Source organism: Corvus cornix, chromosome Z, assembly GCF_000738735.6.
Source record: "Corvus cornix cornix isolate S_Up_H32 chromosome Z, ASM73873v5, whole genome shotgun sequence".
Taxonomy (NCBI): Eukaryota; Metazoa; Chordata; class Aves; order Passeriformes; family Corvidae; genus Corvus; species Corvus cornix.
In genome coordinates this window covers 5,942,810-5,964,490 of record NC_046357.1, presented here as the reverse complement: position 1 = coordinate 5,964,490, position 21,681 = coordinate 5,942,810, and the positions used below count along the sequence as shown (strand labels likewise).

Below are 21,681 nucleotides of genomic sequence, written 5' to 3'. Positions count from 1 at the left end.
GCGTGAGAAGTGCAAAAGGATTGCTCATGTACAGAAAAATCCCAAGCACCCCAAGGAAGCTTCTCCAGCAACATTCAAAGACTTGGTCTACAAGCTTATGTGTCATTATGTGCACCAACAGTAGCCACCTGGCCATTATTTATTTTTGTTGCATGTGTGTGAGGAAAAGCTCAGTACCTTTTGGATATTGTGGTTTACACCAGCATTATTCATGTCTTTTCCCAGGCCTCTATAAGCTGGGAAAGTCACCTTGTGTTCAACCAATACTGGGTGTATCCCTCTTTGGCTATTGTCAAGGAGCCAGCATTTCATCTCTCAGCAGGCACATTGCAGTCACATAATGGAGGCAGGAACTCAGCTGAAATAAAGCAATGCTGAGAGCTTGTCAGAAATGTAAATGACATTGCACCTATTGTCAGAGACCTATCCTCCATTGTTCTCACAGTTGTTTCCCAGCTGAAAAAATGCTGGGAAGCCTGCATGATGAAATCAGAGGCTGTTTACTGTAACATGCTCTGTCAGGAACAGCTAACTGATCTCATGCTGCAAGTAGCATACTTCTGTGGAAAGGAAAACTGAGTATTGAAACCCAGTGTTCACAGTGCTGCAAAGCTGCAGCCTCAGAGTTTCCTCTGGCTGTGTCAGTATCGCAGGGAAGGCTGAAAATGAATTTACCTTAATCAGGGAGGGGAAGGTGGTTCCTGTTCACCTGTGCTGGAAGTAAAGCTAGAAAGATCTCACAAGGTTTGCTCCAGAAGAGGAAGGATTGCTCTGTAGGGGAAAGAGAAAGAACAAGAATATAGATGAGAGCCAAGCAAAGAAAAACTCTAACCCTAGGAAGTTCACAAGGGATTTCTGTACACAGTTTGTTCAGCTGTCCTTAAATAATGGAAATCTGAGAAATGGTGGTATTTAGAAACTGAAAATAAACACACAGCATGTCAACAGAGGACTGACAAAGAGAGACAAGGCAAAATAATTTTCCGGTTCCTCTTCTTCCTCATAATCACAAAACATGAGAAATAATGCCACAGTTGTTTTTCTTTCCTCTCAAAGTTTCTTTGCTACCTTCTCTGTACTGGTGGCTATTTAAGTATATCTCAGAAAATTTAGTTCCATCTATCTCATTAGGACAACAGCAGTGGCAAAGTCAGATACAGCTAATGACACCATGTATGTACATCACAGAAGTACTGCTCATCACTTTTTAGAGGAGTTTCCCATGAGGTAATGGCATGAGTCAGCATGGAGGCTGTACAGCACAGACACTACGAAACAGGCAATTTGAACGGAGATAAGTGTGATTTGTTTTGTGCCTGTTGCCTTTGACCTGTGCTCTAATCATACCAAATATTATTTTTTTTTCCCCACTAGTTATGCTTGCAATAATGGTAAAACTGTAGCGATACATTTCTGTATCTACACATCCCTGGAAGAAACTTCAAGGAATAAGCTAACTAAAAATTAGTTGCTTGTTGATACTTGCCAGACAGTGAGTGCATAAAGTCAAATTTGGTCTGAGGACAACTTTTAATAACTTGGTAAAGGTGACATATTTTTTCCTGGTTTGGTAGAAATTGGCCTGTATATATGAAAATTTTTTGCAAGAAGAATTATTTTTTCCTAATCAGAAATACCTCCTTAATCTAATAATAAAAGCATGTAAATATGCAAATATACTCTGTGTATCAGTTAGGTCTTCTTCCCTTTCCATTTAACTGCCTTTCACTTTGCTGCGTGTAAATGGAACCACTCTCCTCTGACATCCCCTCTGTTTTGGTCTCCTTGGAGGCAGGAGAACAAAATGCAAGTCTTGCATTCACATCAGCTTGTTATTGATCTTCTTGAACCCTCACCTTCCCCCTCCTATAGCACCACAAGAAACTATAGCAAGAATTTATTTCATGGTGGAACTTCCATGACCTTCATCTTAAGCCTGAATAGCAGAGATGCCATACAGACATGTACTTTATTTATTCACATAAACCTTGATATGGATTACTTTGTGACATTATGACATTATTTTTTTGGTTTTGGTGTAGAGCACATTCTTCTACTCATTTCTAAAACTCTGCTCTGTCACTTGGGTTCTAGAATTAGTCACCTGTCTGCATTTTGCATTTTAAATGTCTCATCAGAGACCAGCTTAACCACACCTGTTGCAGATATCTTTCTACCTCCATCTCACCTGCCTTTAATCCACTGAGTGGGTGTTTACCTTTGATTGTAAGAAAGTTCTCAGATGCATCACCTTTCATTTCCAAATACCTGGAAGGTAACTTCCAGCCGTTTGACCATTTTACCTTTCCTGCCCAAATTTAAAGCAAGGTAAAAAGGAGATTCTGCAATGTTCCCTATGATAATAGGATTTATGGGGCATTTATTGACCTGGTAATATTGCATAAGGAATTTTATGACTGGATTTTCTTTTAGTTTGTCTGGATGAAATTGTCAGGTTGGAAAACGATAAACTCAAAAAAATGTGAGTTTATTTCAATGTTTGAGCTAAGAAAGAAATCTCCAGTCTCTTGAGGAACTGTTAGTAAGTCAAATTGCTTAAAAACTTAGTAAAACTGACTTTTTCCACATTAAAAAAAAATTAAAAAATTTTGTTGGTTATTTGAACATTATTTTGTGATTAGAATTTATGGCATATAATGGATGAAAGAAAGGAGGGAAATGACCACACAGACACACAGTAGCATGTGAGTACATAGTAGTACTAAACACTTTTGGCTAAATGTGTCTGGGTTTGGATTCACATCCCCAAACAGAGAGTCCTCTTAATTCTGGTCAAAAGGATCCTGCTTCTCTAAACTGAAAGGAAATGAATACTATTAATTGAACACATATGGAGTTTTGTTTTTGTTCGCATATGAACTAGTGTAGAAAGGAGAAGACAAAAACGCTATTGAATTAATGTAGAATGATTGTAAGTATTACACAAATAACAAACATCACTACTGTGTTCTCTCATCAGATTTAACCCACCCCCATGATCATGGGAACCATGGAGCTGTAGTTTAGGTGGTGCTGAGACCTCCTGTTCAGCTCTCAGCTGCCTTTATGCAGTGTTGTAGAGCTTGCTTTATGCCACAGTCAGACCAAATGTGACAGAAAAACTGCATTGGGCCAACCACACCTGCCAATGGGTAAGCTCATGATTCTAATACTTAACATCCTTGTATTTAAAAACAAACAACTTACAAAGAGAATGAGGGAAGAGTGCATTAAAAATGTGCCTACTGTGAACATGCCATTCAGCCTTCTGTTAAAGTTTGCATGTTGGGATTTGTTCATCTCCAGTTGCTGTGCGATATTTTCTTCAGACTGGCAGATGAGGCATTTTTTTCATGCCATTGTGTCTGGATCCCATGCAGGAATGTGATTATGTCAAAAAAACCTGATCAGTAAAGCAAAAATCCTCTTGAACCTAAAAAACCAGAGGTATGGGTATCTGATTGCAGCTTGAGGCACAAGAGTCATCAGGGGGCTCTTTGAACCCAGATGCAACATGGGATATGTAAGGAATTTCACAAACTCATGAATTTTGTACTTTTGTACTCAATCCACTGGCACTGGAATAATTTACTAGCCAGAATTAAGGGTCACCCCCTCACTTTGTGGTGAGCAGTCCTGTGCTGTGTGGGGAAACTTTCTCCTCCCCTAATGGCACCTTGTGCCTCATCTCTCTTGGCCCTACGCAATGCATCCCTTTCCTGCTTCCGTGCCCTTGCTGCTGTCCAGAGGGAGCATACCCTCTTCTTCCCTGCTCCCAATTGCTCACCCTTTTCCCCTCACAGTGGGAGTGGGGCCTACGCTGCTGTTTAAGTGGAGAACCAGCTCAGAGCAGCATGGCAGAGGGCATCTTGAACAGTGTCAGCACCAGTGTCGGTCTTCGGGAGAACGGGCAGCTCGAGGGGCAGCAGGCAGAGGAGCAGTGCCCTTGGCTGCACCAGGGGGAGCAGGACGCATGCAGGGGGTCCCAGAGTCAGCTATGCTGAGCAGATGGCAGCGTTCCTTTCCTGGAGAAGTGCTGGATAGTGAGAACAGCCACACGGAAAATTATGCAAAGATATAGAGCAGTGCTCTTCCGAAATGCTTGTGGGCAAGGTGTTGTGATTTGCACTGGCCCTGCACTGCACTATAGGATCTGCCTTACATTTTGCCTTGAAAGTAATCAATCTAAGGAATTCTGCAGTGGCACTTACCTTAATACGGAAAGGACAGAGCAAACCTCAAATGAATGCCATCCTTTTTTTACTGTTTCTGTGCATGTGGTACAGAAAACATCAAAAAGTGGTCCATAGACTGCTTTTCAAAAATATAAATAAAACACCACACTCAGGCTTCAGATTTTAATTTATTGCACTTATTTGATTGCTTTAGTTTTATTTGCTGCTTGTATATAAAGAAGGGAAAGAGAGAAAACGGAATGTGATATTAGAATATGTCTACACACTTTTTCATTTCTTTTCACATAAGATATTAAATGAATAAATAAGGTCAAATAAAGTCAATAAAATTCAAATTTAACCCTAATTTTTATTAGCAACGTAGACAGCTTTTCTTTTATGCCAAAGGATTTTTCTCCTCAGAAAGATAAACATTCTTTAAATCATTGCAAGCCGTGGATAAGATTTCCTCTGGGATGCTGGCAGAAACTATTTAAAAGTTCAAGGGAAGAAGTTTCTACAGCTTTCCTGGTGAGACAGTCCTGAAGCTCATTAGTGCTCATTGAGTCTTTCCTGCTCTTTAGGCCCACCCTTCCTTTATTTTCTTATAGTGAGCTATTAATTTGTAACAGTAGAATATAACAGGAACCAGTCATGTTTGCAGCAAGTTAAAACCCTATATAATATTGCAAACTCCTACTGATGTTTTCTGCTGTAACATCCAATAATTCTTGCTGACTAAATTACATTTTTATCCTGCTCCATATGGCAGTGCTTTCTTAGGGAAATGAAGTTGCTTTACTTGGCTAGAAATATGAGTAAAACCTAACAGAAACCTTTCCCTGAACCTTTTTTCTTCATCTAAGCCTTACTGGTGCTTGTAATAATTCTGTATAAAGGTCACTTCCAATTTTCTTCACCCTGAAGGCTTCCCAGTAAAACCTCAGAAGATGTCCTGACAAGCTCTGCCTGACATTTTTGCCTCCAGTTTCACAGTGATGATGACACCACCATGCTTGCCTCCCTGGGAACCTGGCAGAAGAACCTGACTGTGCACAAAGTGAGTCTTCACTCATTAAAACATACAGCGACATTTTACAAAGAATCCTTTTGCACTTATCTCTAGGTAAGATTTTAAAGAACAGAAAAAGGGTCAGAAGACAGGAGAAGACTTTTAATGCATTGTCTTTTATAATAATGATTTCCATAGGACATTGAGCATAGCAAATCCCAAGTTTCTGAAGATCTTGACTGTTTAACCAGGCATGCACGTGTACCATCACCTGTTAACTGCATGGAAGTTGGAGACCCAATTAATGCAGGCATACAGAGTTTGTGAGCTATGGTGCTGTGAAGTGCAGTCCTACAGTAACCTCAGTGGCAGGGGTCATAAAATGCTGGCACTGCTGTCGAGAATGAAAGTCATCTGATTTAAGTGGAACTGCACTGACCTGTTTCCCAAGCCAGTTTGGCCTGGAGCTGGGTTCCTCTGCAGAGTGCACAAACCAGTTTGCACTGTGAGAACCATCCCTTGGGAGCAGATGGGCCCTTGCCATGCTGACCCCTGGTCCCTGCTCCCGTGTCCCTGCCACCACTCTTGCTCACCACCATCCAGCTTCTGGCACTGAAACACATGTCCCACAGCTGTTTTGTCATATTCTGTTTAACTCTTTTTTTTTTGACAGAGCACCTCTCTAAGTCAGATTTATGAAAAGAAACAGTCTGCCAGTTGGCCAGTTTTTAGCACACACTGAATGCTGTCTTGAACAGTTCCCATAATATTAATGTACAGTGTCTTTGTCCTCAGGGCACTTGCTATTATCAGATGTTTCTCCCTCTTCCTGCTGCATGAAGCTCAAAATTGCAACATATACTGCAAAACACATACCTTTGTTTCTTAACTCCTGCACCCACATTTTCACCTGATATTTATCAGCACAGCAAAAATCAGTCTAGGGCAGATATTCAGCTCCTCTGAAGATACTCTGCCACGCACCTGGGTCTGCCTGGTTGATTGCTCCTAAAGCTCTTGCAACAGGATAGATTTCCCTGCAACCCTTCCTTCATCTCCACAAGTATGCAAAGCAGTGCTTATGCCTTCAGAATCAGGAATTTAGCAGCTGGGGCAAAATCTGCCTAACGACAAAGTGAAGTGGATTTTGTGCCCTGAAAGTACCTGAGCAGCAGGAGTGAGACATGTGAGGCAGTGTGCCCACATGGTCTTTGGGACCACAGATGGTCTCTGGGGTGCCTTGCCTATGGAAGGGTCACTGCTGCCAGTGGCTCACCACTGCTCTTCTGCCTCATGTTGCTGCACAGCACAGTGGCCTGCTGCTCCCTTGTCTCCCTCAGTGTCCAGAAAAACCAGGTGGGACATTAGGAGAAATTTCTGCCAGGCCCACATATAAACCCCTCCACCAGCAGAAGACTGGAGGGAGGAACACTGGGCAGGGTGATTGTGAGCCTCAGGAGGCAGTCACGTCTCCCACCAGTACACCAGGATTTGGCAGCATGAGTGATGGCCCTAAAAATCTTCTTAATTGGCTTTTCTTAAAGACCAGTTCTCTGCAAAAATTCCAGCACTGAGAAAGGAAAATCAGTGCAGGTCTGTGGTCAAGTTCGCATCAATGTGTTGCTTCAAACATGTCCTGTGACTGAGAGCAATCACATTTCAGCACTTTTATTTTTTTAAACCTCAGATGACCACTGATTTTCCATGTTTTCTCATGTTTTATCTTGACAACCAGAGATTACCAAAGATATGGTTTCTCCTTCTCTGTAAGTGGGCACTAGCTATTTCAATCTAGGAAGGAAAAAAATCCTTTGAGAAAAGCAATGATAAATCATTTTTGATGTATTCTTTTTTTAGTGGGTACCCAAAGGCAATTCCTAACGGTGGTCCCCTTAATATCTGGAAAAGTAATTGCTTCTTAATCCAGGTACTTGGAAGTAGCAAACGATATTTTTGCTGTTTATTTTTTCTCTTTTGAAGGGTATTGACAGCTTTCTGTTGCTAAGTAAGAGGTGTTTCCATTCAGCAGACTGAAAGTGGGGCATTGCACCAATCTGTACTCGCAATAAAACGGAACAGTGCAAACCAGATTTTAGCAATTCTTGTAATAGCTGTAAGTATTGCATTTTGCAAAGCAGTGATTTTGTTGGTACAGTAACACTTCATTGTGCTTTAAACAAAGTCTGTAGGGTGATATGAGGACAGATTAAATAAGGCTTTATCTCTGCATAGAGGGCCCACGGAACATCTATACGACTGAAGCTCCTTAAGACTCAAGGAAATTAAAGCCAAGTTTCTGTCCTGAAGGGAATCCTGGAGTAAAATATTAATTTTTGAGTTTTATTGTAAATACATAGGTAGCTAAATATGCTAATTTTTTTAATGGAGTCAATGTTTTTACAATGATATTTTATATTAAGTAATGGCAATATTGGAAAAGCACTGCTACAAAGTCTAGACAGAATTATAATAAATTTTTCTGAACTGTGCTCGCATGTCCTTCACATTATTTTCCAAGGAATGTGAGGATCCCTGAGTGTATCGCATAAGCCTTCATTGAAGCAGTAGGAAGTAATCTCCCTCCAAGTCCAGGAGGGCCAAAGTCTAATTCTTGACTGGTTGTAGGCAGTTCCTCCTGGGGCAGATGCAGCTGAGCCTCCTCCTCCCTGGGGTGCAGGTAACTGGGGCAATGAGAAGCAATGCACCCTGAGCACATGAGGGGGTGAGAGCCAGCTGGGAAGGGCTGGGGGACACTGAAGAGCTGGGTTGGGCAGGGATGACTGGATAGAGAGGGGAATGGTTTATTGTGGTGTTGTGCTTTCTGTATTTATTAAACAAATAAACACAACTCCTACCCTGTGAATTTTTTTAGTTAGCTCCCTGACTAGAAAATGAAACCTAAAAATGTGATTTAAGAGACCAGTGGCCATGTAGCAGCAGTATACAACTCTCAAGTTCCAGTTACTGATTGAAAGATGACATAATACAATTAGAAATATTTTAGCTCTGTGTTTGAATAACAAGGAGGAACGTACATCCTCTTGGAAGATATTTAGGGAGAGAAATTGCTCATTGTGAATTATTTGTTTGATTCTATATAAGATTTTATGCCCATGTGGAATTTAGGGAACAAGGAAACTAATGCTTTCATCTATGATCAATTTCTGTTACAGGCAACATCCTCTGTGACTGAAAGGAACTTGGCACAAGGAGAGCATTTGAAGAAAAATTGTTTATAGCAGAGTGATGAACTCTCTCTTGCCCACCATTGTTGCACTATACAATCCCACTAATTCCTGTGACATAGTATGAATGAAATGCCCAATACTGGATTACTTTGACTTGCATAAGAACTATACCATGCCATAGGGAATGTCCAGAATAGGAGTATCCAACTTCCCAACCTCCATTCTTCTGTGCGTAATTGACTATATGTGTAACAGGGAAATATTTCTTACCTTCCTCAGACTATTTTAATGAAACACTTTCATTATATTGGTGTAACCATGCGCTTGTATACTCTTTTTTATTAGAAAACAGATTTCAGTGCTAAAACAATAATAATGTTCTAAAACAGCAATACTGGCCCAGACTGAATATTTGGTTAACTAAAAGGTGATTTGATTTTCAGTGTCAAGATGTTTGGAATGTGATGCTGAATCAGATAGGAGATGAAACATGCTGTGGTCCCTGTAGAAAGTGTCACATTTTTCTGCACATCCCCAGTGGTGGTGGGTTGCACTGATTTTGGTTGAAGAGTTCTCTAGACCTGCTGGATGCTCTGAAACAACTCTGCGTGTGATTTAAATTTCTGCCCATGTTGGGATGAAGCATGCTGTGCTAATAGAATTATCTTCAGTGAGCAGTTATTTCCCAGGTGAACATGTATGGTTTACAGTTGTAAATTACAGTGTAACTCTTTCTTATCAATCAGCAAGTGTTGGTAAATAACATGACTTTCCAAAAAGAAAGTCAAGGCAAGAAACATATGTGGTTTGGGGTTTCTTTTCCTCCTGGAGGCCTGTTCAGCATGTGGCAGCTGACTGACTTTCTGTGTTTTTGTGATGTCTACCTGGACCTGAAGGTAGAACATCCACCTGCACCTGCTGACAGAGCAATTTCCAAGCAGGACTGCTATGCTTAGCCACACTCTGTTGGTGAGTTTGTCAACCATGATTACGCTTATGTTTATGTGCTGCTTCTAAGCAATTTGGCCATTAAGAAAATTACTAGCAAGCCCATGGTAATTTATACAGTTGCATAATATTTCTCATGTACATAGTGTAATTCACCTTTTTTTAAAATGTAATATTACCTTTTCCAATGAGAGAAATTATTTTATATCAGCTGAAGTTGGCAGTGTAGAGCTACTAGTCACAAGTTACAGCATTTTGAAGAAATCTAGAAATTCTTGGCTTTTTTTCAAAGAAATATTTCTTTGACCATTTCTTGCCAAGAGTAAGACGGCAATGGGATTTTCTTCTTCCCAATCACACCTCTGCTCTGATGTCCACAAAGGCTTCACCCTGCCCAGGAACACGATTCTCCAAGTTCTTTTTTATTTGCAGAGCAAATTGTTTAGCAAAAAGTTTCTGCTGTCTGCCCTCATGGGTGAGGGGGAAATGCTTTTTTTTTTTTCCTGTTGAACTGATCTTATCTTGGATTTTGGAGATGAACTTGTGTTTCTGCTGATTTTCCACTAGAGACCTCCATCAGCCCAGATAACCAGTTGTTTTGTAGTTAGGATTACTGGGTGTTGCTTGAACAGCTGAGGAGGACATGGCCTTGCCAGTTGGCCTCAGGGAAAAGGTGGAGTCCCAGGTCAAAGGAAAATGTTTCTGTGAACAATTTTTTTTCTCAGAGAAATTGAGGTTTATCCAAGCAGGTGTGTTGTGAGAACCTGAAGAGGAAGGAATTTTCATGCCTTGAAGCAATTGCACAGAGATAGCAAGAATGATATAATGTAAAGTATCTACCATTTTCATAATGCGCCCATGGAGGACTTGAAAGAAGGCTTCCTCCTTCTGAAAAAAACAGCCTGTGTACATCCAGCCATCTTACACTGATGAGCTTAAGTGCAAACATGTTCAGTTCCTGTAAACTGAAGAATCTGGAAATAAGATTCCCAGTTTACAAGAATCTCAGCAATAACAGGGGGAGGCTGGCTTCCAGCAGCTGAGGTCAGAGCAGAAGCCTGGACTTCTTGGATTGTTTTGCTGGACTTGTTTGACTTCAGGGCCAAAGTCACTGCTTCCTGTGATGAATAAAACCAGCCAAACCTGCAAGAGCTGTCATGGTTCAGTAAGAATTCTGGTTCAGGTTTTTGCAAGTGATTTATCCCTTGAGTTTAAGCTCTTGGTTTCTTGGGTACACACTTGAACAGTTAGAATAGCTTTGTGCCTTTATTTTGGCATGAATCTCATCCGCTCTATTATCAACACCAACACTTCCTGTGATTGAAATTACTTTTGTGACATTCTCAACAACACTAGCACTACCTTTAAATGTGTGATAATGAAACAAAACAGCAGTTATCTTTTACAGTCCTTAATTCTCTTGAGTGAAAATAGCTAGGAAGCCAAAAGTGCCTAAAATATATTAAAATAACACTATAAAGTTTTTAATGCTTCACTTCTACAGTAGTTTAATTTTCAGCTCCTGTGCTTGCAATGGTGGTTGCTGCTTGCTTGAAATCATTATATATTTATTCTTCTAGGAGTTTAAAATGTAGTTAAATCATCAAACTACAGCTAAACCCATTGATTTTGTTCTCCATGTTTCTGGACAAGATATGCTCCTCTTGCTCCAGGTAGACCTTACTGCAAAATTAATATTTGGGCTATTTGACATGGATTTCTGTTTCATATAGCTTTTTCTGATAATATGCAGCACTGGGAAACTGATAATATGCATATTCTGGGAAACAAAACCCCAAAACTCTATCTCCCTATTTTTAACTGCTGTGGTGCAGTGTTAACTACCTGCATTATGCTGAATAGAGGATAAGGGTGAAGACAGTGTTTGTATTTATATTTTATGCATGTCTGTTGTTTAACTGTGCTTTCTGGTACTGTTTCCCTGCTGACAGTCAAATGCATGTTTCAGTGCAGAAAAGGCATGATTTCAGTGAGATGTTGGAACAGAGACTTCTTTAACTTCATAGGCTCATAATACTGTCTTCTATTTAGGCAGCTGTATATATCATCTATATTCTTTAAAAATCTTTCATGGCTTATCAATCAATAATTATTGTCTTAATGTGCTAGTGAACTTATGAGGTAAAGATCACTCATAGAAAGAGATTAATTGAAAAACTATTTTTTTGCCTATGGCAACAAGGAAAATTATGACAATGTGTTTGAAAACACAGTAGTGATTTTAAGGGAAGGCTCTTTCAAGCAATTTTAAACATTGGAGGATGATGACCTACTTTAACCAGATGTGCTAGGCTTGTACCTAAGTGAAAAAGCAAGTGGTAAAAAACCCTATAAAAATACATTTCTTGTTTCGTAAACTTCTATAATGCTATATGATTTATTCTCAGAAATGTCCACAATCTAGATTGTGAGTCATAGAAAATGTAAAAAATCAGGTTGTTTTGGTTGAAGTGCAATTTTTTTGCCATGTTTGCTTAAAAGGAGGGTGGGCTCTTGACCTCTACAATGTGTTTTCTGAGGGAATGCATATACATGTTTCCATACAATTTGTTAACATTGGTTGCTCTCAAACAGGGTTTCAAAAGAAGCCTTGCTTAAAAGACACGTAGTAGCCTGAGGAAATAATTTGGTAGGCTCCTTGTCAAGGACATTTTGCCTTGTCTTGGCAGGAATTAGAACTTCTCTTGAGGCTGTTTCAAACAGTGTGTTTAAACACAGGGAATCCAGAAAGTCTGTGCCTTTCAAGTAATAAGCAGGTACCTCTAACACTGAGAACGGAGATGCATGGTCTAGCACTGCCCAGCTATCACTTCTCCTTGAGTCATTGAGTGTTACATCACTAAAGACCCTGATGCTCACATTGTCTTTCAGGACTGTCTACAAGGGACAAAACAGGCATCAGTTTGCTTCACACTGATCTTTGTGGGAGCTGGAGGTAATCATTTTGTGCCAGGAGAGAGCTTTATTACCTCTGTGAGGCTGTTGATTACAAAGACTGCAACATTCTCTGCCTTGGGAATGAGTGCTGGCTTTGGGAGAGATTCAGACATCAGCAGAAAAACAACAAAGGCATACAGTTGGTGTAAACTTTAACTTGCTAATCAAATTATTCTGACAGTCAATATCTAGCCCTTGGGAGAGACGAATACAAGCCCCATGAATCATGACAGAAATCCTGTACAGGAAGAAAGTCTCAGTAACAATGAAGCAGGAGTGATGCCAAGAGCACGGCTGACAAAAGCCCTGGAACGTATCAGCTCTTCCTAAAATGCTACCACTTTGAGTACTTACTGAAGTAAGTATGCAGGAATATAATGTGTAGACTTGGCTGAGATATATTTCTTCTGAAACAAACACTACTAGCAAGAAGGCAAAGGAGACTCTCACACACCTGAAGTTTTTCTTCCCCTTATTTTTATGCTATTTTGTGCAGAAGTCCCAGAAATTTCATAACTACTGTGGTACCGGTATCGTGGCCTGTTGGGTTCGGTAGGTTAAGCAGCACACTTCATATTGCTTGTAATTTTGCTCTCTTATGTGCTCATAATAGTGACAGAAAACATTTACTTCAAGTTATTTTGAAATCTGCAGCTGAGTGCTCAGTCATACAGCCTGTGATAATAATAGGAAAAGGGATGTTTACTGTAAACTATCAACCCCATTTATCTTGGCCCAGAAGCTGCACAGGGTGCCAGCACTGCCACCAGTTCACACAGCAGGGTGGGAAGCCCTGCGTGCCCGGGCAGGTGGGCAGGCAGCCAGGAAGGTGGCCTTTGTCCTGGGGAGAGAGGTTGAGCTGGAAAAATTGTTTAAGCAGACTGCATGTAAAATAGACGTTGTTTTTCTTCGAACTGGTGAATGCACTTAAGTAACCAAGTAATTTCAAAAGCATATGTAGAGCTTGACAGAGCAGTGGAAGTGCTAGCAGAGGGTGTATTGTATGAGATCTAATCCTGCAAAATGTGGCCATATTTTCTGGCAGACCCACTGCTGGTGGACATGCAAGTAAAATAAAACCTGGGGCAGTGCAGTGGTTTTTGTTAGTACACAGGATGTCTGGCACAGCAGCACTGCCATTTTAACATCTGAGATGTCAATGGGAGGCTGTGCCTTATCAGCCCCCAATTGTGCATTTCAAACTTTTTCCTTGGGTCTGGTGTTTACCATAGCTGAGGCTCTGGGCTGCTTCTGGAGCTTCTGAATAAGTGAATGTACCAGTGAGTTATGAGCTCTGGGAGAGCACTGAGTACGACACCCTCTCTAGCATGATCCCTGGTCTGGCACCATGTATGAGCACGGTGTTAGGGATAAAGGTTAAAATCATTTCATATAGAACTGGAGATTGCAGAACATTACCAAGCACCTTTCTTTCTCCTGGCTGCCAATCTAAGCTAAGCATTAGGGTTCTCAGATGAGTTACTAAATGGGTGAGGAGAGCAGTCCCACTGCCTACCCCTTGGGTGTTCACCTGGGTGCTGGTGCCCACAGGCTGCAGGCAATGAGCAGCAAGAGCAAGCCTCTGCTGGAGGGACAGCTTGGACAAAATGAATTAAGCACCTGACCTGAAGTAGATGCATTCTGGAGACCGAGTAATTGTACTTCTGGCAAAATTATTTTTCTAACCTATGCTATTAGCAGGTGGTTTAACCACCCCTAGTTTCCCAGTCTTTTCAGACAAGGAAACAGAAAAATTATTGATTTGGCTCTCCAAAGGCCTCATGTGGGGTGGACATTTTTGTTGTACTGCAATTATGCATTCCTGCCTCTCTCCTGCTCAGTGACATTAAGAGGCAAAAATCCCACCTATTTTCTTTAGTTTGCTTTTTAATGCCTGCTGATATTTTGCTCTGTGAACAAAATAATTTCAAAGACCTTGAATTTTTAAAATCAAGTCTCTCTAACCCCCCCTTTGGAAAGTTCTTAAACTTTTCTCTTTCCCAATAGATATCTTTTTAGATTCACTTAAACATGACTTTTGTTTTTCAGTCATTGCATCTTTATGGTAATGTTGTGACTTGATGGCACATAAAAGCCATGTGGTGTACTAATCTGTGTAACTACAGAAATATTTTCTGAAAATCATGTTCTTAGGTTACCCCAAACTATCAAAATATACTACTCCTTCTAATAAACCTTTTATTTGTTCCTAACATGACACCTAAATTTCTTTGCGATACAAAAATTTCCAAACTGAGCTGTGAACTCTAGTCAGTAATAAATGTTTTCTAACATGAAAATTAGATCACCTCTTTGCACAGGTCTTAATGGAAGACAATACAATATTTTAAATGAAAAGGCAGATGATCAGAAGGAGAAGTATGGATTCTTTTATCACAGCTTCAGGCTATGTTATAAAAAATGATTACATTCCATTAATCTTCCTATATTTTTCAACATGCTTTTAAAGAAGAGGTTTTAGTAATATGGATTTTTTTTTAAAGAATTGAAGAAAGATAGTTTATATAATAGTGTGGACATGCATTACTTTCAAAAAGTGATGTGCCTGCTGATTGAACCTGTCAGGTTTATTCTTGTCCATGTGTTTGACTCTATATTTTAAGTAATTTTTTAAAATGTGAATTCAAAAGGGTATGTTTCTATCCAGAAGCAAAATGTACCATTTACAGAAGAAATTGCATAGTTCTGGAAGTGTTAAGTCTGTGAAGTGTTTCAGCAGCACAAGCAAGAAAAACTTTAAATGACGGAGCAGTCATGTCTAAGCAGTTTTTTCTTTAAGAGATAAAGTCCATCTCTCTTTTCAAAAATCTCTGATGTGCTGTGAAATGACAGGTTTCAAGCACTTTCTGTCACAATCTACCATTATGACAAAATTTGGTTTCTGATAGTAGCTTTTTACTGTGCTGTGGTATTTTTCCTTTCAGGCTAAAACTGTGAGAAACAATTTTGTTGAAGTTCTATTACCAAAAAATACCACTGTCGTATACAGGAATTTCTGAAAGAAACACACTGCCTGTTTATTCATTTGCTGTTGGGAGATATCCCAAAATTATCACTCTCGTTTGGACAAGAGGGAAATCAGAAAGTAAACATACTTTTGCTTAACTGCTAAATTTGAATACTTATTTTCACCAGAATAAATGAATAGGTAGAATGAAATGGGGAATGTTAATGTCTAACGCAATTATTTAGCATTTTAAATTGCACAAATTAAAAGAACTAGTCTAGATCTACTCAGAAATATTGAGTTATTTCCCATATTCCTATGAAACAAATACTCAAAATAATGGTGAATTTTGCCCTAATTTTTAACTCAGTATTATGGGATTTTTTTCTCCATTTTCCCCTATATCAATACCTGAAGATTTTCTGACAACTCAGATATTAATTTTTGGCTAATTAAAATTTTTTCTCTATTCTCATGGGGAAAGTTGCTGACGTTGTTCCAAAAGACTCATCTGAAAGTAACCATTTTGTGCACAGCAGCGCATTTAGGGTCAGTGATGTCATTACCAGTTGTGTCTCAACTGACGCCTGTATCTGAGTGGTAACTACTGACAACTTATCTGAGGATAACCTGGTATGGATTTTGCACATTTATCTTACTCCAGTGCTGCTTCTGTATATCTGGAGTCTTTCAGCGTGTAACAGATTACTTCCCTGGGAAAAGCTCCTTGCTGTTATCTAGAGTGAAGAGCATCTTTTGTTGTTTTCCAGCTAACTGTCTGCAGGAACCTGGTGTGAGAAGGATTTTGGAAAACAAAGTACGTTATAAAATCAAGGTTTCTTGGTTTTAATCCTTTTCTTTCATAAAAAAACTACCATGGAATGCAAAAGAACGCTTTTAGAAATCTTGAAGCAACCGTAAGAGATACTGATCAGTTTTGCTTTATCTCTCTGTCATGGCTGACACTTGAGGTATATATGGCTCAAGAAGTTTCTTTGATAAATGTTTAAGAATAAAAATCCAAGACTCATTGAATTGAATGGAAGTTTGCTCATTCACTTCACTCAGGCATTGCCAGTGGTTTATAAATCTTGAGAGAGGAGTTCAGATGGAAAGCCCTTGCCAGACTAAGAGCAACATGTGGGTTCAGACATAAAGGTGTCTATTTTCCAACTCCCATGCCTTCATGAAGTGGGTACCTTGAGTATGCATAAATGCTTTCTTTGGGACTGGGGACTCCTCCCATCCTCCTGACCATGGTGCAAAGCAGAATTTTCTGCCCCAAGACCAGGCCTGATGGCATTCACCTGTCTGAGGCTGCAGGTGCCTCAGCACACTGCTTGCCTCTGTGCATCCATCACAGCCAGAAAAAAGGAGCGGCTCAGGACTGCATGACCCAGGTGACTATATCCACAGACGCTCTGGAATATCCTTTTGCTTGTACAACATGTGTGAAAGATGAAAATTAAGGAATTTTGTTATATTCAGATAGTGTACATATGTTCCTATAGGCATGTGCACAGCAGAATTGGTGGTACAGGAGAAAGAGCACAGTCTACAGACTTCATCATTCTGCAGGTGGGGTGTGACCAATAAAATTGTTCTGTAATATTGACACGAGCAGACAGCCCTTCCAGAGCTAGGTGGGATGCCTGACTGGTGTCTGAGAGCCTCAGAATATAAACAAGGGAAGTCACAGAATTCACAGAAATGAGTTGCTAGTTTTGTTGCCAAATTGCTCAGCATTGGTCTCTAGTGGGTTTTTGAACGAGGAAGACCAGCTGTCAAGGTAATGATGGAGGAGGCATAAAAAAACCCCTGCCATCATTACTAATTTGGGTATCATGCTGTGCTGTAAATAAGAGCTGGATTTCAGGCTTTGCTATTCTCAGAGCATCTAGAATACCAAAGATATTGATGGCACACGTGCTTGAAGGCCTCTTGGAAGAGCTTGCCAAAATGTTTTCACAAGTGATCAAAGTCACAAAGTCACAAAGGTAAATTGATGGATGTGGGGTAACACCCCACAGGATCCTGTTGGAATATGACATTGCTCTGCCCGGACAAGACAAAATTTTATTCTCACCTGATAATTTGGCTGCCAAAGTTTATACATGTCTTTTGTCAATTATGGACTGTCCTCCCTTTCTGCTGCTTCTGAAGCCAAAGCCAGCCAAGCAGACTCACTCACGGCAGTAACAGTGGGGCTGAGGATGGAGTGCGTCCTGGAGATTAAAGGCTTAGGAGATGCTGCTGCAGTCCTGTACGATGGGACCCTGACCATACCTGACTTTCACAAATGGAGATCACCCTAAACCTATTTGGCTGATACTTAGTGGAGGGCATGGAAATTACTGATCTGTATGTGTTCCCATTTATTATACCTGTGGCAATTCCCATGTTGTTTGCCTGCCAGTGCTCATGGTGTGCTGTGGATTGGGAGAAATGTTATAATGTGGGGTTTCAGATTGCTACAGATCTTGGAATTACCTGTTGCTAATGCTGCCTGACTTATTTTGTTCCTTGTGTTGTACAGATTATGCTGCATAAAGTTTTGATGTTTCTTCTGATTTATACATAGCTTTCTCTACTTCCCAGCTTGAGATGGTAGATGGTTGATGATTTCTGTCATAAACATTTCAATAAAATCTTTCTATGTGTTGACATTTCCCCTTCATTCCAGCTGTGTTGGCAGCCATAAGATTTTTACCCAGCACAGAACACTATAAATTTGCAAACCTCTACAGTGTAAAATATGCTTATGGTTGGAGCTGCCAAGTGCTAACAATAAGTGGGAGTTTTGGTCACTTTTATAATTTGAAACAGCATGGGAACAAATATCAGCATGCACATGAAAATTAGCTGCATTAGTAAAATGGTATTTGGATGCTAGTTACAGCTTGAAAGACATGAGAAGGTATAAGGTAGTACCAGTGACAGAGACCTGCAGTTTGTATTCTCCTTCCTGATCTGTTTCCTGCCTCTCTGCCTGTGCAGGCAGCAGCAAATGGGAAGGGAAGAATTTGCCTGGACCCTTCGATCTCCAGAGTTGTTTGCAGCCCATCACTTTCACATCTTTGTCTGCAGGTTGTTCTCACTTTCAGTGCAAATGGAAAAGAAGGAAAGTGGAGATCCTGTACCTTTGACTAAATATTTAGAGAGAGAATTGTGAGATAAAAGCACATACAATCTTACTCCAGCTACTGTGCAGTGCTGTGACTGTAATAGAAATCTGGAGCCGACCATGTGGAAAATGTGGAATAAATATAGAACAGCTGCAAGGCAGGAAAGTGTACTGCCTTGAGAGGAGATGCAGGACAGAAAGAAATGCATGTTTAATCTAAGTAGGAGTTACTGATGAGATCAAATGAATGTTGCATGCTCTTGGTTATTATAAGGCTGTCATTTGGCTAATTCATGGATAGTTCTAAAAGGGACTCATAAGAAAATGAGTTGAAATATTTTAACATTTGAAAATTTCCATATATTTCTTTGCTTTTCTTCTAACAAAGGTTTCTGGCAATTTCTATCTACCCAGGGAATATCTTTTCCACAATGTCACATCCTTTACAATAAAAATTAGAATCTGTATTTTTTCCTGTCATTTTCACAAAAAAAAAATGGTCTTAGTTTTGCTAGCAATATATTTGAAGCAAGAGACACGTTTCCTTTCCTGAAAGGGAAATCTGAATCTCGGAAAAGAATACATGCAGGGCTTTTTTTGCTGCAATTAGTTTTTTTCTCCCCGGCTTAATTATTTGTGCAAAAAACGTTTTATAGACCTCATCACATCAAACTGGCCTTTTTCAGCATGCTTTCTGCTCCAGTGCCTGAATGGGCATACCTCATTGTTAAGAGAGTTCTTAAAGCCTCCTCCCTTGGTGTTTCTTATTGAATGTGGAAAGCTCTGCTCTGGCAGAAAGCCGCAGAGAGGTATTTTGGCATTGGGAAGAGAACATGAAGATGAAGTATTCCTCTCAGTCTCCTCCACCCCTGCAATCGCCATGCTTTTTCATTATCAGAAGGACTCTGTTGAATACAAATCCATATGAGGGCCCACACATCTTTCCTTCCAGTGTTCATTAAGGCATTACAATGGAAACGCATGTAAAAAATTAAACTCTTGATTTCATCAAATCATGGGTGACCATAGGTATTTTTGTCTACCCAGAATTCTGGTGCAGTACTGGAAATATGACATATGCTATTGATTTTAGTAAGTGTAGATGGGTACTATAATATAAAAATCGTTGGGTCAATATTTAACCAACAATAGCTTTGAGAATCTGATTTCATTGAGGCTATATTTAGATGTTTCTTTACAGTCACAAAGGAGATTAGAAATACCTATTCATATGTTGATGTGGGGAGGTATAAGTAGTATAAAGTGAGTTTAAGTGGTAGGAAGACAGAAAATAGAATAAGAACAGAAGGTCTGTTGCAGGCAGCAAAAAGAAGAGGCCTGAAGGAAAATCCAAGAGTATGTCATAAGCTTCTTTAAAGGACTACTGAAAAATGGGCTTTTAGGAGAAATAGTACTTGAAATACCTGGCAATGTTGCAGTGAAGATAATCTTTTTTTCCTTGCTTTAACATCCATAGAGGAGAGAACAGCAAAATCTGACCACTGTTCTTAAAGAGGCTTTTCTCCCCTCCGGTCTTGAGTAGCAGAAAAAAAGGATGGCGCCAACAGATGGGTCAGTGGGAGACCCTGCCTGTACCAGCAGCACCCAGTACTCTCACCCATTGTGGTGCTTCCCGGCAGTGCCTGGTTTATGCAGATATGTCCAGGTCTGTGGATGAGGTGCTGTGCAGCCTTGCTCCAGAGGAGGAGACCTGGGAATGGGCTGCTGCCTGAAGAATTGCTGAAACTCTCTCACAACTTCTCCCCCAGCTCCCAGTCTGTCAGATGATTAGATGTGATTGGGTGGCAGAGGAGTCAATGGGACATTTTAGGAAGGAAAGGAGCTTTCAGATTCAGAGAAGTTTATCTGCCCGAAGGGCGACCCACAGCAATTCTTACAGCAAGGAGTCTGCATATGTGATGTGTTTCTTGGACTACAGCTTGTAACATAATACAAGGTGATATAAAACTAAAATGAAAACCAGTCTATATCATTATTTTTTATCATCTGGAAAAGGTCTTCAAAACAGTCTAATTTTTAACAATTTTCTTGTTGCTTCATAGTGCAGTCTCCCCAGAGTTGTTGTTCTGCGATGTGTGTTTTTATTGTGCACTAGCAATCCAGCAGTTTCAAAAAGCCATCTAGGAAAGTACGAAATTCTGAAACCCTCTCATTTTCAACTTACTAAGTGCAATTGCATAATTAGTGGAGAAACTGAGCTGATTTGAGTACATTCAATGTACTCAGCGCAATACAATGAATGTTGGGTCTTTGCTGATGGTATAGGACTGGTTATTTAGGAGGAAATTTCTAAATAGGTTTCTACCTTCACCACTTTGGTATTTCTACTTTCAGCACTTCACTGACAGAACAAGAGGACACAGTCTTAAGCTGTGCCAAGGGAAGTTTAGGTTAGATATCAGAAAAAAATTCTTCACTGAAAGAGTAATTGGGTACTGGAATTGTCCGCCCATGGAGGTGGTGGAGTCACCTTCCCTGGGCATGTTTAAAAAAATACTGGATGTGACACTTGGTCCCATGGCTTAGTTGATGAGGAGGTGTTAGGTCATAGGTTGGACTCAATTATCTCAAAGGTCTTTTCCAGCCTACTTCATTCTGTAATTCTGTGATTCTGTGGTTCTGTGATTCTGTGGTACAGAAAGAGCTTGTCATACTCAGACCGACAGTTTGTTGTGGAGCCCCTTGATGAACTCAGCAAGCTCCATTAGGAGTATGTTTGAAGGAAACAGACTTTCATAACCACATTCAGCCCTTAATTTCACTTTCTCAAATCCTCTGAAGTTTTTACACAGTATATGAGTATGAAACATAAATTAGGCTTCAGTTTGACAAAGTAATAAGCAAACTTCAAAATTTGAGAAGTTCAGTTTAGGCAAGTGTTGAAAATCCAAAGGTTTGCTTAGATCTTCTCTGAGCTGGCCTAGAGTTGAATGGGAAATGTCCAGGAGCCTACTTTCTTTCCTCCTGAGATTTTATACGTGCTCTCTTCTCAGCTGCTCAGGGAACAGAGAGTGCTGAAATACTCAGGAAGAAAACAACTTCAAAGTACTGAATCTGACTCTTTTAAATCTCAGAAAAGGTTATTGGCTTTCAAGTGGTCATTTGAATCTGTGTATCTGACCCTAATAAATATGCTGCACAGCTGCCTTTGTGTTATTTCTGGAAGATCTTCTCTTTTCAAGATGAAGATGTCTAAGAGGAGAAATGATAACTTTTACGGATGCTAAGTGGGGTTTGGTTTGCTAATATTTTCTAGTATTCTTTGCCTTTTTGTGGTATTACTATAG

General features: G+C 40.0%; 1 long non-coding RNA gene across 1 annotated transcript; it reads left to right on the top strand.

The window, feature by feature from the left end:
• Positions 1-2,986: 2,986 nt before the first annotated feature.
• LOC109144089 lies at positions 2,987-17,851 on the top strand. The gene is made up of 4 exons (XR_002044595.3): positions 2,987-3,152; positions 5,103-5,235; positions 7,168-7,300; positions 8,361-17,851. It is a non-coding gene; the product is annotated as an uncharacterized LOC109144089 (long non-coding RNA).
• The last annotated feature ends 3,830 nt before the right edge of the window (positions 17,852-21,681 follow it).